Here is a 17,071-nt window from a genome sequence, read left to right on the forward strand (position 1 = left end):
CTGTATTTAAAAAAAAAAATTCAAATGATTAAGATACGGATTACCCGTAGGACAGTTAGCTCGATAATTACTAATTTAGATCATGCAATAGAAATACAAAAGCGAACAATTAAAAATGTACTCCACATCGATCCAGCGTTGTGACCCACTCGATTCTCGTTTTAGCTCAGTCCAAAATATCTCATAAAATCAATACGTCAGACTGTTTAAGTACACTTTGGTGGAGTAATTCTGGTAAACATTTTTATAGAAATATGTTCTACGAATTAAATCGCGAACAATTTAGAAGGGATTTTTGTGCCTTTTATTTTGTTGAGAAGTCCAATAAATAAGTGTGTAGTAAGAAATAAATAAGAAGCAAATTCCAAATGAAAAGACGAACATGCTTGAAAGAAACTGTGGAGCTTCACAACTTCAATTAATTTATCTATTACATGTAACAACGATCATACCAATCGCTACTAATTATTTAATGCCAAACACACTCGGTCTATCTCGATGTCTGTCCCTTCTTTACGTTTAACTACTGAACCGATTTGGGTGAATTTAGTACAATAATAGTTTGAGATCCAAAAAAGGACATAGGACCGACAATGAAATTCTTTGGGAACGGTACCTGGGCGAGTAAAAGTAGTACCTGGGCCCCTGGATGAAGTCGTGGGCGGCCTCCCTGCATAGTACTGCGGTGTGGCTGGGTTTAAGGCATAAGCGTAGAACCGGAGGTCGGTGAAGGAAAAAAATATGCCCCTAACCGGCACAACACATAACTTAGTCTGATCACCAAGTTGTCCGTCGACAATGGTACTCGATCTGAGAAACAGACCTGAAATCCATCTACCCCGCCCACAAGGAGACATGGTAGTCATTTTATCATCAAAATATGTGTGATCATACACCAGAACTCATTTAAACTTATGTTTGTAATAACCTAAAATAATTATCGCTAGAATAGAAGCAATTAACTAGGAATTAACGCTTAGCGCCGTAACAGCAAATCAATTAAACATGAAACGTATATATGATTGCGAATAGCGATTCATGAATTTATGAAGGATGCGTACACAAAATGTGTTTCAGTATTTAGGTTTTAACTCGTTTATCTTAATTCAACAACATTGAAGATATATCTTCATTTACATGCCACGTATAACCGAGTTCAAAAAGGACTTTGTTTGACGGCACATCAAAAATTCCTGACTAAATTTATTATATTACTATGCTAAGTTTTGAACATTGCCTGTTTTCTATTGGCAGAGTGCCCTAAATAAAATGAAGATTAAACTGGTTCCGTCATAAACGAAATCTCTGCCAGCTCGTTATACCCACCCTCTACGAAACGTGAAAGTGATGGGCCTGGGTTCTATATCGACGTGTTGCTATAATGGTCAATGGCCATACCCAACAGGCTTGTGTGTGACAGAAATGTTCCATTAAGTATTATGAATATTATGACCATTTCTGGTTTTCTATTAGTCTGGGATAAAATGGATTTGATGATAACAATATAGTAGATGAGTGTTTTTTTTTTGTTTTTAATTAAATAATAAATAGAAGTATGTAATCAATTCAATTAATAAATTATTACTTATGAAATCATTGAAGCTAATAAGTTATTGTTAAATGAAATATCCTTTATATTTTCTATCATAAGCGAATTGCTTTTAATAACATCTTTTACTCTTGTCATCACAAGTTCACTATAATTAATTAACAGCCTGTAATTGATTATAAGTATTGTTATGTGAAATGAGCAAAAACACACAATGAGACTTTTCAATTATTGTTCCTGTAACGCTCTCGGACAGAGGTCCAAGGTGATGGATTACGCTCGTGTGACCAGACTGGGTCGTTTCGTTGAAATGATACCGTTATCAGATTATGTGTGTTAGGAAATTAGACGTTTTGCTGTCACATTAGTGTGAAAGGAAGCACAGAAGTGGGCATATTAGGGATAAGTAAAAATTAATGGTGGTTACAGTAATGGAAGGGTTTTTATTGTATGATATCTGAACTAGGTGACCAAGGCTACTAATCCTGATCCCAAAAGAAATATCTTAATGTTTTACCCGTTTTTGCAATATTTTTTAATGATGCTACGCTCCCATTGGCATGATGTTGACGTGATGCCTGTATGCCTTTTCTCGATAGGTGGCCTATCCAACATATGAAAATATTTACAATTTAATCGAGTACAAAGAAGCAAACAAACTTTTCAACTTTATAATATGAGGATCGATATCAAAAGTAAAAAGCAATAAAGAAAAAATTGCCAAAAAACATTGATTTATAATATGTATATGAATTAGATCCAAATGGGACAGGGCTTATATTAGTTACCGAGTAGCCTATAAAGATAGAGTTTCAATAAAAATCAATAGTTTTATATTACATTTAATCTGATTCATGGTCGGTAGCTCACTCTGAATCACTGAAACCGGATGCCACTCATCAATTGTCTACAGGAATTAGATTAATACGAAACTATACCGGGTAAATATTTGGGCATGAAATTTGCGAAGCATCAGGCTCATACTAGACAACAATACTTTAAAACTATTTTAACTATGTTTCAAATACATCGTATTGAATGTTTTAGCTCATCGAAACCTTGCCAAATGTGACAGTTTTGTCTTTGTTATCGAAGCAGTTTTTATACCGTGCCTATCGCTCAGTGTGACAGGGGAATTATATTTCATTTTTCAATTTGTCTGGTCTACATTCGGTTCGGTATTCACCATCGCTCGGGTGATTGATGACATCTACTCGCTCGCAAAATAAAGTTCCTGCTAACGATTACTAATGACTAACACCTTGACAGAAACATCGAGTTCCATCACATTATATATCGAATCGCCCTGTGAGCAATGTGATATATTTTGAAACACATTATTTTAAAGTATTATCTTGAAATTGCTAGAAGTTTATGTAGATGTAACTAAGAATTCATTAACTGGTATTTATTTCTAATATACATTTGAAAATTAAAATTGCTAGCACGCAAGATGTAAAGAACCAATTTTAACACATTGCATAAGTTACGAATGAACTTTTTGAGCTTAGCGTTTAAAACTCGTGATTTTCCAGAGAAATGGAAACAAATTATGTAGGATATTATATTTAATACATTCTTATGCTAGATATTTGGAATATTATGTCAAAATTAATTTTCAAAATTGGTTGAATTATTCAAAGAAAGTATGTTTAAATTTTTTGTGCATGTTTATTTTTATACGAACGTACCATATTTTTATATTTGCTCCATATTTTCATCAAAGGTGTCTTCATATTAAACAACGTTTTCAACTTAGAATTTTGAATAAATAGTAAATCATAAAGAATTCCCCTTAATTTTAGTATAACTTCGAGCATACAATTATGACCTTTATTTTTGTAATTCTATCCTTTCGTTGGAACAATATACTGCTCTTACAACCCCTTCCTGTTTTACGTTTATGAGAAAAATAAAAATTATTCAATACAGGAGGGTTAGCACCTCATTGTTTTCATAAACATTATGTGAATACGCGTATTTTTACCACTTTTAAAATGACATTTAAATAAACAAAGTATAGTGCTGTTAGTTTTACAAAAAAGGTAATCAAGCATTAAAAAAAATCAATGTAGTGTGTGGTCTGAACTTTTTATAAATGTTTTTTTAAAACCAAATTGTATTTGTTCTAGATATAGTCGTGGTAATTATACAAAGGTACCTATGTATACATATAAATCAACTATAGTTCGTAAGTTTCACAAAAAATTCGAGAATGGCTGTGATCATTTTGATGGGTCATTTTTATGAATGGGTTATGAATTTACGACATAGAAATAATATAAACAATAAACAGTCATGAAATAAATTACATAAACGACACATAATAATTAAATAGCGTAAGTAAGTTTTTGAAGAAAATTTTCTATGCCTGCAAAGTAGATAGATAGATATTAGATATTATTTTGTACATCGAGGCAGTTATTGACACTGCCGTTAAACTTATTTCATAATATTTTCAACCGCGAGAGACTGTTGTTGCATTTTAAAAGATGGTAGAAGATTGCCACTTGAGTATTTCCAACCGCGCATGCGCGTGTTTCAGGGCCGCGTTTATGAAATATTATTTATCAATTATCACAGAGCATAATTTAATTAAGATTCTAAATGTTAACTATTGATCAATTTCCTTAATATAATCCTATTTTATTGAAAGTTAAATTTATTTATAATTGGACTGAAAACGTATATGAAGAAAATATTACTTTTGTGATTTACACTTTTTATGTAATTTCAGGTTCACAAAGCCCGAACAGACTATAATAGAAACTTTTATCTACATAGAAATGAATAATGACAATTGTAAATTAATAAATAATTAAGGATTGAAATTGTGGAGTGACTGAAAGATACAATCTTTATCATATCTAAACTTAGATTCAATGTTGGGACAGAAGAATGAATTCCATTATATTATAGTGACATTTATTTGAGGATTCCTCAAACCCTTAGCGGCACTTAATTTGGTGGTAAGTGTAATGCTGTCGGCCCTATTCAGTCTTATCGCCGATTCCGGGGTTATCTCAGAGTATTTGCTAATTTACAATCCACAAATGAATATTTAATCTGAATGTGTCACCCCTGAAAATTCGGCTTCCCTTACTACCATGGGTCATAGATTATTATTTAAATTTGCATACAGATGCGGTGCTACATTAGTTATGCTTTTATGTATGGATTATTGTGTATAAATAATTTCAATGCGTCTACCTTTTTTACACGCTTTTTATTAGCTTCACCTGTATGTTTGTATGTTTGTTTGTTTGTTTGTTTGTTTGTTTGTTTGTTTGTAACCGACTTCTTTGGGCGCGATTTTGACCCACTTTAAACGGCCAGATTTCGTTCAAACTTTGTAGATTTATTGAGGACCGATGACAATACACTAATTTGATAAAATAATTTCATTTTTCAATTTGCAAAATATGATAAAAGCGTGTTTTTTAGTTTTTTTAAACTATTATAATATTTATTATATAGTAGTTGATCAATGCTTGTGTAAAAGAGTAAACCAGAAATTGAATTAAACAGCGTAAGAAAGAAATGGAAATCATTTGTTTTATGAGTAGGTAAACCTATTTGTCATTATTTATATCATTCTAGAAAAAATGTTATTGTGAATGTAATAACGGTAAAAAGTATCGGGTGTCCGTAGGCAGCCATATACATGCGCTTTACCTATGAGTTTAAATCACTGTAAACAAGATTTGTGGACACAATCGCTGACCTAGAAGAAAACACTTATTGGTTCCAATCAACATCAACCTGATGGTAGTCAAATTGTACAAAACTGTTTGGAAAGTCTTCATTGATGGAAATACAATTAAAATTTACACGATATACCTATGTCGTTTCACCAAAAAGAAGCTCGTTACAATTTCATTTTCTAACAAAATTATGTAGCGTTGAGTTATTCTGTTTGCGTATAGCGTAAAATCCGCAGACGAATAAGCCACGATGATAATTTATTAAAAAACATACTAAGAAGTAAACATTTAAAGGTGTTCAAAGTTGTTACAAGTATAATCTTTTATGTTATTTCTTGGAATTTAATAAAAGAAGAAATTTTGTGAAATCAAGTGAGGTAACATTTCTTTCCGCGCAATACTTTAATTGTTCGAATTCTATGAAATTCTTAAGTTTAATAACTTCATTTCTGTAGCTTCATGCCGATGTGAGCGTCTACGTTATATCGAGATAGGCTACGTGAGGGTGACGGGGCAGCGGGAGGGAGCGGAGTGCGACGCAGCCTCCCTTCCAACGATTACTGATTAGTGTGCCGGCGTGAGCGGCAGGCCCCACGCGCAATGCCGCCGCCGGCTTTAACTCGTAACACCTAGCGCTCCCTTAGCCGGTAACGATTGATTATATCGAAAAGAACAGCTGATCGCGTACATGTTACTATTACTACGTGCAACATGAATGTGTATGGTTAACGGTTGAGTGTGTGCGTTCGTAGCGTGGACAGAGGTGAGTGACTCTTTGAGAATGCTATAGGTTTACAGGGAAGTTGTGATTATAGGCTGGTTGGTAATGCTGTGTTTTCGTGCTTAGTTCGCGTAATTGCTACGGATTAAATCTCAACTGTGTATAATGATTTAATGTTTAGATATTATTTATGTAATTTTTAACACCCAGTTAAAATTATACAAAATTCTATCAAAATACACTTTGTTGTAACATTTTATAATTCTAAATTGTAATTATATGTAAGCAGGCTGAAATCATCAATCGTATATGAATAAACCAAACGAATACAGACAACGTGATTTTTCCACGTGTTGCGAGGCGGAAATTTCATATTGCCTTTTCACTAAATCATTTTAAATCATGAAATTGTATACTGGTCTAACTAAAATAGGGCTTCGTTCGAATCAAGGAGCTAATCCTGTGTAAGTGCACACCGATCTCAATTAACCAAGGCTTAGGTGGTAGATCCACGCTTCCTTACTTCATCTCAAACATTTCTATATATTCTAAATATATTTAAGTATCCACTTTTTATTGAACTTTCAAATTACTTAAGTAACTTTAAATGAATGGTAAAGGAGAATTAGGATTCATAAATTCCATGTAATATGTACTTAGATATTATTTCTTTACTATTATAAGAAAGGGCTTTTTATTTGTATTTAATATAATGGTTACTTGTTACACGACTTCATTGTTTTTGACATCATAGCTCACATAGTATAAAGCATGTCACTTCCCGCGTCTGTATGTATGTATGATTAGATCCTTAAAACTACATAACGGATTTTGATGACTTTTTTAATAGATAGGGTGATTCAAGGGGAAGGTTTACAGGTACAATAACATCTATTAATTTATTCTGAATTTAATGCGTGCGAAGCCGCGGACAGAAGGTAGTTTAATATAAGATCCATTAATCTGCTTTGTAGTCGTTAATTAGCACGTTATCTGGTCACATCATAAATTTTTAACACGCTTTTATAAGCTTCACCTGTACATTTTTATGTAATCGATCTCCTTCAGACTTATTTTGACCAGCTTTAAACGCACAGATTTAATTCAAACTTTGTACAAATATACAGGATCAGTGACATTACATTAATTTAAGAGTTTATCTTATTGTTCTGAATAGGATGTCCAGTATTAAGCGATTTGCTTACGTATTCTCTGTATAGAAGCAAATGAGATAATTTAGTGATTCTACCATAAAGCGTGATTTTCTTTATTTTTGTTAATGTATTCTAAAACGAAGGTGATTACGTTCATTTGTCTAGAACTAATGTATAGAAATACATTGTTGAATTTGCCGCAATAGTACACGGAATATGAATCTTACATGACCGTTATTTCTCGCTTTGAGAATTAATTTTACATTCAAATGAAATGTTTCACCTCGGTAAAAAGTAGCCTATATAATTTTTAAGCTTCCTAACTATCTTGAGGCTAATATAATAAAAGCAAAAGTTTTTTAGAATGTATGGGTATTTGTTACTCTTTCACACAAAACCAAATGATCGAATCTATATGAAGTTTGGCACAGAGATAAATATTAGACTGAATTAACAAATATGCTATCTTTCCCCGAGTACCACATGAAACGCCGCGGGTTTGAGGTCATATATTATAATAAAATCGTTTCGTTGCGACGTGAAATAAAGATAAACAAAAAATAGACAGACTATAACGTACATAACATTGGTAAGGTTAATTAATTATTCTATGCTAATTTGAGAATTCAATCATGATTTTACTATTAGTTTTTTATTTCATTTAAAATTTTAGACGATAAATTCTTCTCTGCTCACAATAGGCCTAGGCATCCAAATGAGACATATGCTTATTAAACTGTTTAATTTGGAAAATCTTTAAAATGAGAAATTTTGAAAAAATAGAAAAAATTTGATCACGAGGCGGGATACGAACCCGCGTTTTTTGCCTAACCGTAGCAACGCCTAGCCTCTCGGGTGGCCGATTCTTTCAAAATTTCTCATTTATAACAGCATTTCAATGCTATAAAACTAAAAATTACATCTTTAAAATATTATAATAAATGCTTAAGGCGGAATACGTCATGAGCTTGAAAATTACTGCAGCATCAAATTATTACCTTGTGAACCATCAAGTTGCGAGGAACCAGGCAAAATTGCTACGAAAAGTGTATTTTCTTCAGCAACTAAGTATATGATAAAAAATATAAAGCAAATAGAAATACACCTTTATAGTATACAGTTTAGATGTGTAATCTGTGGTTTAGACATATGGACTTAAATGTGATGTATAAAATATATCCCATCTCCTTAATATTTGATAATCTCTACCCGCAAATATTTTAAAAGTTAATTTTATTATTACTTGTAAAATTCTAAAATTGGATGAAGACACAGACTATAAAAATTCTAAAATTATTAATGATTTCTCTTTTCAATTGAATATAATGATTTATATTATTGTCGTTTTACCTATAGAATAATCTCTAGGTCTATGTTGCACTAATCTATAATAACGCGGTACAAATATACTTACGAAATTTAACGTTATTTTAGTCTTAGAATCGCTTTATACACAACTAGATTTAAGCCCGCGGCTTCAACCGCATAAATCTAGATCGCGTATAGCAACCGCAGTCAATGGAAAAAATAGATTGTTCCTGTGAGTATTCCGAGGAAACAAAAACCCTATGTCCTTTCTAGGGTCTTAAACTATATCTGTACAAAATTTATCCAAATCGGTTAATTGATTTAAGCGTGAGGAAAATATAGGTAGACAAACAGAGTTGTTCTCGCATTAATAATAAGTATTAGTAGGGATGTATAGCTGTGTGTATACATAGCTACTCATCTTATTACGGATGCAGTTCTAGGTTGTCTGTAGATTAAAATATTCGTTTTGGTCTGAATAAAATTTTAATATATGCTTATTCGAAAGCGTCCACCACAGCTTTTTCAAACGCGACTTAAAAGTAAGATGAAACTATTTTTTGCAATTCAAATGAATGCAAAGTATTTGCATAGAACGATTTTTCATTTCGAAAATTTCCGTGCTCTTTTTTTCCTTTGGTGACGTCTACTTTTGAGGTTATGTTCACCCTAATGAGTTTAGTATATTAAATTTCCTTTTATAATAGAGACATTAAATATATTAATACACTAATATATCATTGATGCAAATTTTTAATTCTAGAGATTAAGAATAGATTTTCGGGTTTCGTAGTTAATAAATAATAGTTTCGCCATGTCTGTACGTTTGTTTCATAGGTATTCAGAAATTTTGTTGGATTATCGATTTTATAAACCATTGATGAATTGTTTCGCTATAGATACCACAGTAATACATACTAATAATGAAGTTAAAAGGAAAACTATCACACTTAAGTGGGCTTTACCAGTTTAACATTCGACCAATTGTATTTTGGTGAAACATTTCGATCAACTCAATAGAAGCACCGAGAGAGGGAGCTATGTGTCAGTTCTTATTCGAGTAAAATGCGGAACATTACATCGGCCCGACACGCTCTTGACTGTGTCTTGACACATGTATTGTAATTTTTAGTAAACTGCGGCTTGTTTATTACATGTATTTGAGAGCTTGTCATAAAATTACATTTATATGAACGATTTATGGTTTGTAATGCAATGCATTTGTAGAGGTGTAAATGTGGTTTAAGCTTTTTGAAGTTCATCATAATAGCTATTTTTAGGTATTTATCTCTGAATTAGATATCAAATGAATCTTCTACTAGCTCCATAGTATACACGAGATAAGCATTTTCATTTAAGTTTCACTTAATTTTCAATTGAAATTTACTAATTATACACATGGAATTATTGATCAAATAAAGACGTCGTTAAATGATATAAGTCCTAATGACTGCAAAAATATAAAAACCTTATTTATATGCTGATTAATGCGAATATAGGGAAAGAAAAGATTAAGGAAATTTGGTTATAAAAGAAAGAACAGTAAATTAAATATTCATACGAAAGCTGTTTCACACAGATGGCTTTAATATCGCTGTTGAATTCATATCATACGAGGAAATCCTTGGAAAGCCTACGAATATTAAAATGATAAGCGCCGTTATAAAATATACTACAGAAAATATATAGCGGGCACACAAAATTATGAACAAGATTGAAACGAATATGAAAGATAAATAGACGCCCAGGGTTTGTGAAAAAATACAACATCGTAAAATGTGTACGTGAAGTTTACCAAGTGTTCCCTTCAGATTTCGCCCGCCTTTCGCCTTTATTTGTTTATATGAACACGTTATTTGCGATACATTACGTTTAATGGCCAATTGTTTACGTTTTTAATCCTTCCTGCAAATGAGAATTCGAACCATATAGCTATGCGATTTGTTATGTGACTTTAAGTAGCGTTTAAATAAAATTCCATTTTCACTGAGGATTGTAATACTTCTGTGATAAACGATTAAAATACGATTATAAGTATTAGTTATGCAGTAATAATTATTTGCTCACTTTTCGTTGTATTGTAGGAGGCAAATTTGTTTTACATATCTTATGATAAAACATGATTCATCTTAGAAGTATTTATCTTGTGCTAAGCCAGTATCTGCACTTATCCTAACACATGTTTTGCTTTGGTGAAATACAAAGCTATTGTTATAATTTTATATTAATAACACTGCTATCACATTTCAGATAGAGAATAATATTAAAAAGCAAAATAAATGTTGAGCAAATGTGCATGTGGGCATACCCTAAGTTATTATTATGTAAGCTCTTTGACCGCCGGAGCCCTGAGTTCCTACAGCATACTGCGTAAAGGTTCGTTCACACATTAATAACGCCACGTGATTCTATTACTAAGGAGATTCACTGCTAAAATATAAATTTATCATTGCAGAACTATATACCTATAAGTACATACTATTTTTTAGTAGTATAACTACTGTCTATATAAAAGTATACCCAAACACACTATTCTATTCTCTCCTTGTTTTATGGATACACAATATAAAATCGACGAAACATGTGCTATATACTCTCATACTTTACAATACTCCTACGATATACGATTATGTTGACCTGATGGTATACCATATAAAAGATAAAACACAATTTTGCTTAATTTTGAAATACATGAGTGTAGGAATAGTCAAACGATATACAGATATGTTTTCAACATCATGTCGATGTCAATACGATTATTATTGCGTGAACTGAAGTGTCAAAATATTTGCTAAAATTTACAACATTAATTTGACGATAGACGACATTCGTGCATAAGCCTTTAGGCAATCGGATCATTGACACGTTGCCAGGGATGCGCTATACTGACAGAATCGATTAGGAATATATCAAAGTCAACCATAAATTATTTGAGTACAATGTCAACATAATTATTTAGGAGGCTATAAATTTACTGATAAAAATAATAACGGATATTTCTTACAGTTCGGAACAGTACAGATAAAGTATATAATATTGTTTCTTTTGATCACTCATTTCACTATCTACTCTATTCAAATATAGTATTTCATGAGATAGTTTTGAGGAGAGAACGCTATGACTTAACTACTTGAACAGTTGCGATGCGAAGCATTGAGTTAATAAAAACGGTTTACTTGATGAATATAGACTAACCTATAAATTATATTATGAATATATGCATTATACGACAATTTTATTGTAATTACACGCCAGAGAGGTTGTAATTTACGCAATATAAGTTAGGCGATCTTTCAACTGATAAAAATAATAGACTTGAGAGTAAAACGAACTTCTAACGTCTTCATCACGACCCCTAAAGCCATCAATGACTAAGAGATAAAGTTATATTACAGTCGAGAAAAATAAAACCAATTAGAGAAACTTATTTGGTAGTGAGTGTGAAAGAAAATTTTGGTGAGTGGCCAAGTTAGGAAGGTCAGTATGCTGTCAAGCACAGGCGGAACTGGGATGGGGATTTAATATGAGGTTTTTGTGTCGCGTTATATAGGGCCTGGTGATAATACTGTGGAGCATCGTTGTGTTTTACTTTGGTGGACAAAAACGCGAAAGTGGCTGTGTAGGTAATCGGGTATCAGCATTTTTGTAGATATATTTATATGTACAAGTCGAGTATGAATAAGAACAGCAATAATATTTATTAATAATGTGCGTAACATTAGTTTTCGTTGATTATGTTGATTTCTTTGACCGACACGTTGAATTGAAATTAATTTAAGGGAAAAGATAAATGCAAAATTTCAATAAAATTAAAAAAAAAAGAACACACTTATGTGATAGAATAAACTAATGTGTCGCATTTGCTGTTTTACAGAGTATACGTAAGGAATTTATTTAATCCTGGCGATCCTAATCTGGATAATAGGATAAACTCTATTGTCATCGGTCCTTGATAGTTTAAGTTTATAAAGATTGAAATTTAAATTTGTCGGTTTAAAGTGGGTAAATCAAGTCTAAAAGAGTGGGCTAGAAACAAACATACAGTTGAAGGCAAAAACAAACGTGTTAAAAATATGGATATCAACATATGATATGATTTAGGTACTATCAATTTATTTTAATCAATTATTTCAATTAATCATCATTCATCACACATTTAATTCATCAATTTATGTTACTAAATAATTGATAATTACAATTAGCTTAAAAGTCTGATTTATCGTCTTCCATTAGATAACATTTTTTGAGCTATAGACAACATGAACGGAATTTATTCATTGTTTTATTTATCTTAACAAACCTTTTTTTTTTTCAAAATTATTTCAGATAAATTCGACAGTAGTGTTTGAAATATTCGCTATGATGCGGTGCCATTGATTAGTTGATTGCGGTCGAGTAATTGGATCGCATTACACCAGCTTCGCACCTGGCAACGGTTAAGCACTTTGACTTATGATACTGAAGTAAAGTCCAATGTCCCATATTTGGCATTCCCGATTCAATATTATCGATTGTAGAGGTAGGTACATACTGCATTACAAATTTTGTATTTGTTTGTATGTAGGTATGTATGTTTGAACGTAGGTTTTGTATTAAGGTGATATCGTTAAGCAAAAACCACAAATAGAGTTCTTGAATCGGATGACACTGTAGAATGGTAAGGATGTTGGATTTGGTTACTTATATGTATCAGTTTTTGGCTTGTTTATCTCAGAGTTTATCTTAGAATCTGAGTTAAATTTTATCGGTCTATAACGTTTGTGACATGAATCTTTAAAGATTCATGTCACTTTATGTTCACTTATTTAAATAAAAAAAGCTAGTTCCAGGAAATGTTCCCTTACAAGTTTAATTAGATTTGCAATCGGGTGATTTATCCACGCAGCAATTTAAAAAGAATGTGAATAGTCAGCCGTAGAAAAAAGTTCACAAACTATAATATTATAATTAAATAACAAGGCAAAAAAACAATCGCTGTCAGTTTCTTTAAAAGCTGACGAAAGGTATAATTTTGTGAACAAAACCTTTTTTTATAATTTTGGCCATTAAATAAAAAAGCATGGAAATGAAAGAGAATGAATTTCAATAGGGAAACGTCAACGAATGCGCTCGTCAGGCGTCACGTTTTAAGATGGCGGCCGCTCGACGCCAAACACTTTTGGCGGCAAACGTGACAGGAGCTTATGCTGAAATCGGAATACGGGGCGATATGTACACATGGCAACGATACTTTATTTAGCTCTATGTACTCTAGCGTACATCAATCTCGTTTTTCTAAATAAATATTTTCCTCATTTGTATATATATAGGGTGGAAAACGTCCTAAGAATTTAACATATTTCATTGCCTTTAATTTTATCTCATATATATAAAAGTCAATTGCTGTTCGTTAGTCTCGCTAAAACTCGAGAATGGCTGGAATAGTCCAGGGAAGGTTTTAAAGGTAAGAACAATACGGAGGCGGACGTAGCCGTGAGCGGGAAGCTAGTAATTTAAATAAATCATTCTATAATATGTTTAATGTTTAATATAAGCTTATGAGTACCTGCCTACCTACGAACTAAAATCTGAAACAATTGCATTTGTGTATATTACCTAAGTAAAAAACAATAGATAATTTGAATACATAAATGTGCAATGTATTAGATTACAAGAAATGGTTTAACCTACATTCTACCTAGCATAAGTAGTATGTCTTAGAGAAAATATATATATACTCATCTTAAAGTACACAGTAAAAAACTAAGATTATTTTTATTTTAAAACGTTCTTTTAGCTTGCACTTGTATTACTAATCGTAATCTAAAATTAGAATAAAATAATACAATCTAATAACTTGTAATAGTTAATCTTTGTGTCATTTTTAGTAAATAAATATAGCACTATATCAACTTACTAATAATATCGACGATGTTGTTCCAAAACCGATCGTAGGTTTTGTAATTAATTAAATATAAATGTAATGTGTATGTGTATATGTATATATTATATTATGTATATGTTTGTAAGTTATTTTGCTATTCTGTTTCTCGACCCGCCAGTACTCAATTAATGCTTGTTACCTTTTGCCCGGGTTGCCTGGAAGAGATCACTTCTGAGTGATAAGGCCGCCTAACAAATTGTACTCTTCATCTTCTTAATGGTTATTAATATATGTATATATTTTTAAGTTTCTTGTACAATTTTTGTTAAAGAGTAATAAATAAATAAATATAAAGGTGAACAGAAGTGGAGCTAAAGTTAAATGCCTCATGCACTTCTTAATAGAGCTCCAGAGGTGACAATACCAGATATAAATTACAATGATAAAAGCTCATGAAACTCTCTTGGGAAATTTGTCAAACTTTGTAAAAAGAAGTTTCAGTTTGCCTACGTATGACATGAGAGGCAAAAACATAATTTAAACCGTTTATATAAAAAGATCATAATATCGTTTTGTGGTGCGGTCCTGATCACCTTGTAGGTACTGCTTGGTTATCGAGTTAGCAATTTACGTAATCTGGTTACTGAAAAGGAAATTGGGGTTCGTAAATTTGTAAAACGATTTACAAGTGAACGATAAATAAGGAAGTTTTGAGGACACAGTTCTAGATATCTTGTTTTGTTTAAAGGTATTTTGTGTGTATAGTGATCGTAGTAAGAATTACAAAATTTTATTACAAAACCACCATTTAAGTAGGTACCTACCTCCTTAATATACATCTATCTATCACAAACTATAAGACATAGCAGATTAATATTGTTTGATATAGCAAGTTATTAGTGTTAGTCTAGTCTACATTCGATAGGTATAAATGATAGAGCATACACGATTTAATGTCTCTAATATATTAGGAAGCAGTCAAGATAATGTATTATGTAACATATCGAATACGCCTTAAGCATTGAACAATTTGTTCCGAGTTTGTAAAGCAATAAAATAGCTAGTTAAGGTGTGAATTATTTGTTTGCATAATTAATGGTTGCTGTTACCAATCGTTATTCATTGAGATAATGGAAACATTATAAAATTATATCGCTTATAATATGAAACACGTTGTTACGTCAAATATTTTGAAATTGTATCGTTAACGTTCTTAACGGTAATGATTTAAAGTGGTGGTATGGTTATTGGAATTACAGTGAATCAAAACCTTGCTCGCCGTAAATGTTATTGTTTATCGTTATGTATTATTTACGAATTACTTTGAATCAATATGGGTAATAGTGGTTAATTAATATCTAATAATTGTATGTTCTTACCCTTACTACTTATTCTTAATAATTATTGGAAATAGACGGCATGACAATTTGTTTTTTTAATTTCTAAATTTTCACTTATTTGTTTAATGTCCATTTCACCTAAGGCATACTATTCTAAATCAGTGAATCACCCAGGCACAAATGTTATTTAACAAACGCTGTGTCAGCATTTGTTTACTCAAACCTGTATATAGTATACTTACCTGTGATATTGCCCGCATCGAATTCATGCGGATGACTTAATACTGGACGTGCTGGTAAATATTCTACCAGTGTTTATCGTTACCTTCAATGAAATTATAGCGTCAAAATAGCTTCATATTTACTGCGAGTGAACAGAACTAAATGGACAGGGCTTAATAATCACTCTGATCTGCCTTTGACAGTATGTTTTAGATATAGGAGTTGGTTTTCTTTTTGGTAATTTATCTAAAACATTATGCTGATTATATAAAGCTTAGCTTATCTCAAGCGAACAATGCTTTTATAAGTTTAACATTCAATTAAAATCATGAACTACCTTATTACAATTAAATATTAGTTAGTATGATAACTGTATCTGAAAGGACAAATTAAGTCACCATAAAATTCATATTTTATTCGAACCACGTCGTATCTGACACGTAGTTTCGAATATGATGATAAATAATTACAATAAAGCAGAGGTTTTCCCTTTGTTTATACGAGTATGAATAAAGTTATGCAATAAAATGGATCCTCTAACTTTTTAATACACTTTTCGTGGAAATCAGACATGCCTTTACGTTTATTGATATACTTCTTTACGAAGTTAAATAGAAGTTAGTTTTGTGACAAGGGTCAAGTCCAAACCTATTATAGAAGTTCGCTTGTAAAGGGATACTGGGATACATGTTAGAGGCTCTAATTACAAAATGTTATTTAGGATATGTTCAATGATTGGGCATTATTTAGTGGCCCACGAACTTGATTGCGGGATTTGAGGTTTGTTTTAGGCTTGTTTCTCCGATGAGAGTTTGTCGAAGGTCAGGCTGGTAAAATACTGATATGTGATATATCAAGCGAGTTGGTTGAGCAAATTTTCAATAAATCAAATAATTCTTAATAAAATGTTTATTGTTATTTTGTAAATGCTGAACTAAATAATGGAATTGACCAAAATAGGACTTTAAATAATAAATTCCGGGCACAAAAAACTTAGCTAAACTTACATACAAAGTATGAAATAATAATATGAATGATTTGTTAGCCCCTTATTTCGTATTAATTACGTCATCGCCACTAATCTCTTTACTATCTAAAGATACCTCTCTCCATTTTGAGGAAAGATGTGGCAGATGTCTTATTCACATTGTATTTTTTCATTTTTTATTAAATTTTCACATGTGTGGGAAAAGAGTACGATTCGGCACGA

The 17,071-nt window shown here is 31.7% G+C and overlaps 1 protein-coding gene across 5 annotated transcripts in view; it reads left to right on the plus strand.

Annotated features, from left to right (window-relative positions):
* Positions 1-5,831: 5,831 nt before the first annotated feature.
* LOC119831756 (Down syndrome cell adhesion molecule-like protein Dscam2) overlaps positions 5,832-17,071 on the plus strand; it is a 130,483-nt gene continuing 119,243 nt past the window's right edge. For all 5 annotated transcript variants that reach the window (XM_038355242.1, XM_038355246.1, XM_038355245.1 and 2 more), the window contains exon 1: positions 5,832-6,016. The gene's annotated coding sequence lies outside the window, so the exon portion shown is untranslated. The remainder of the gene's footprint in view (positions 6,017-17,071) is intronic.

This window comes from Zerene cesonia, chromosome 14 (assembly GCF_012273895.1).
Source record: "Zerene cesonia ecotype Mississippi chromosome 14, Zerene_cesonia_1.1, whole genome shotgun sequence".
NCBI classification, from domain to species: domain Eukaryota; kingdom Metazoa; phylum Arthropoda; class Insecta; order Lepidoptera; family Pieridae; genus Zerene; species Zerene cesonia.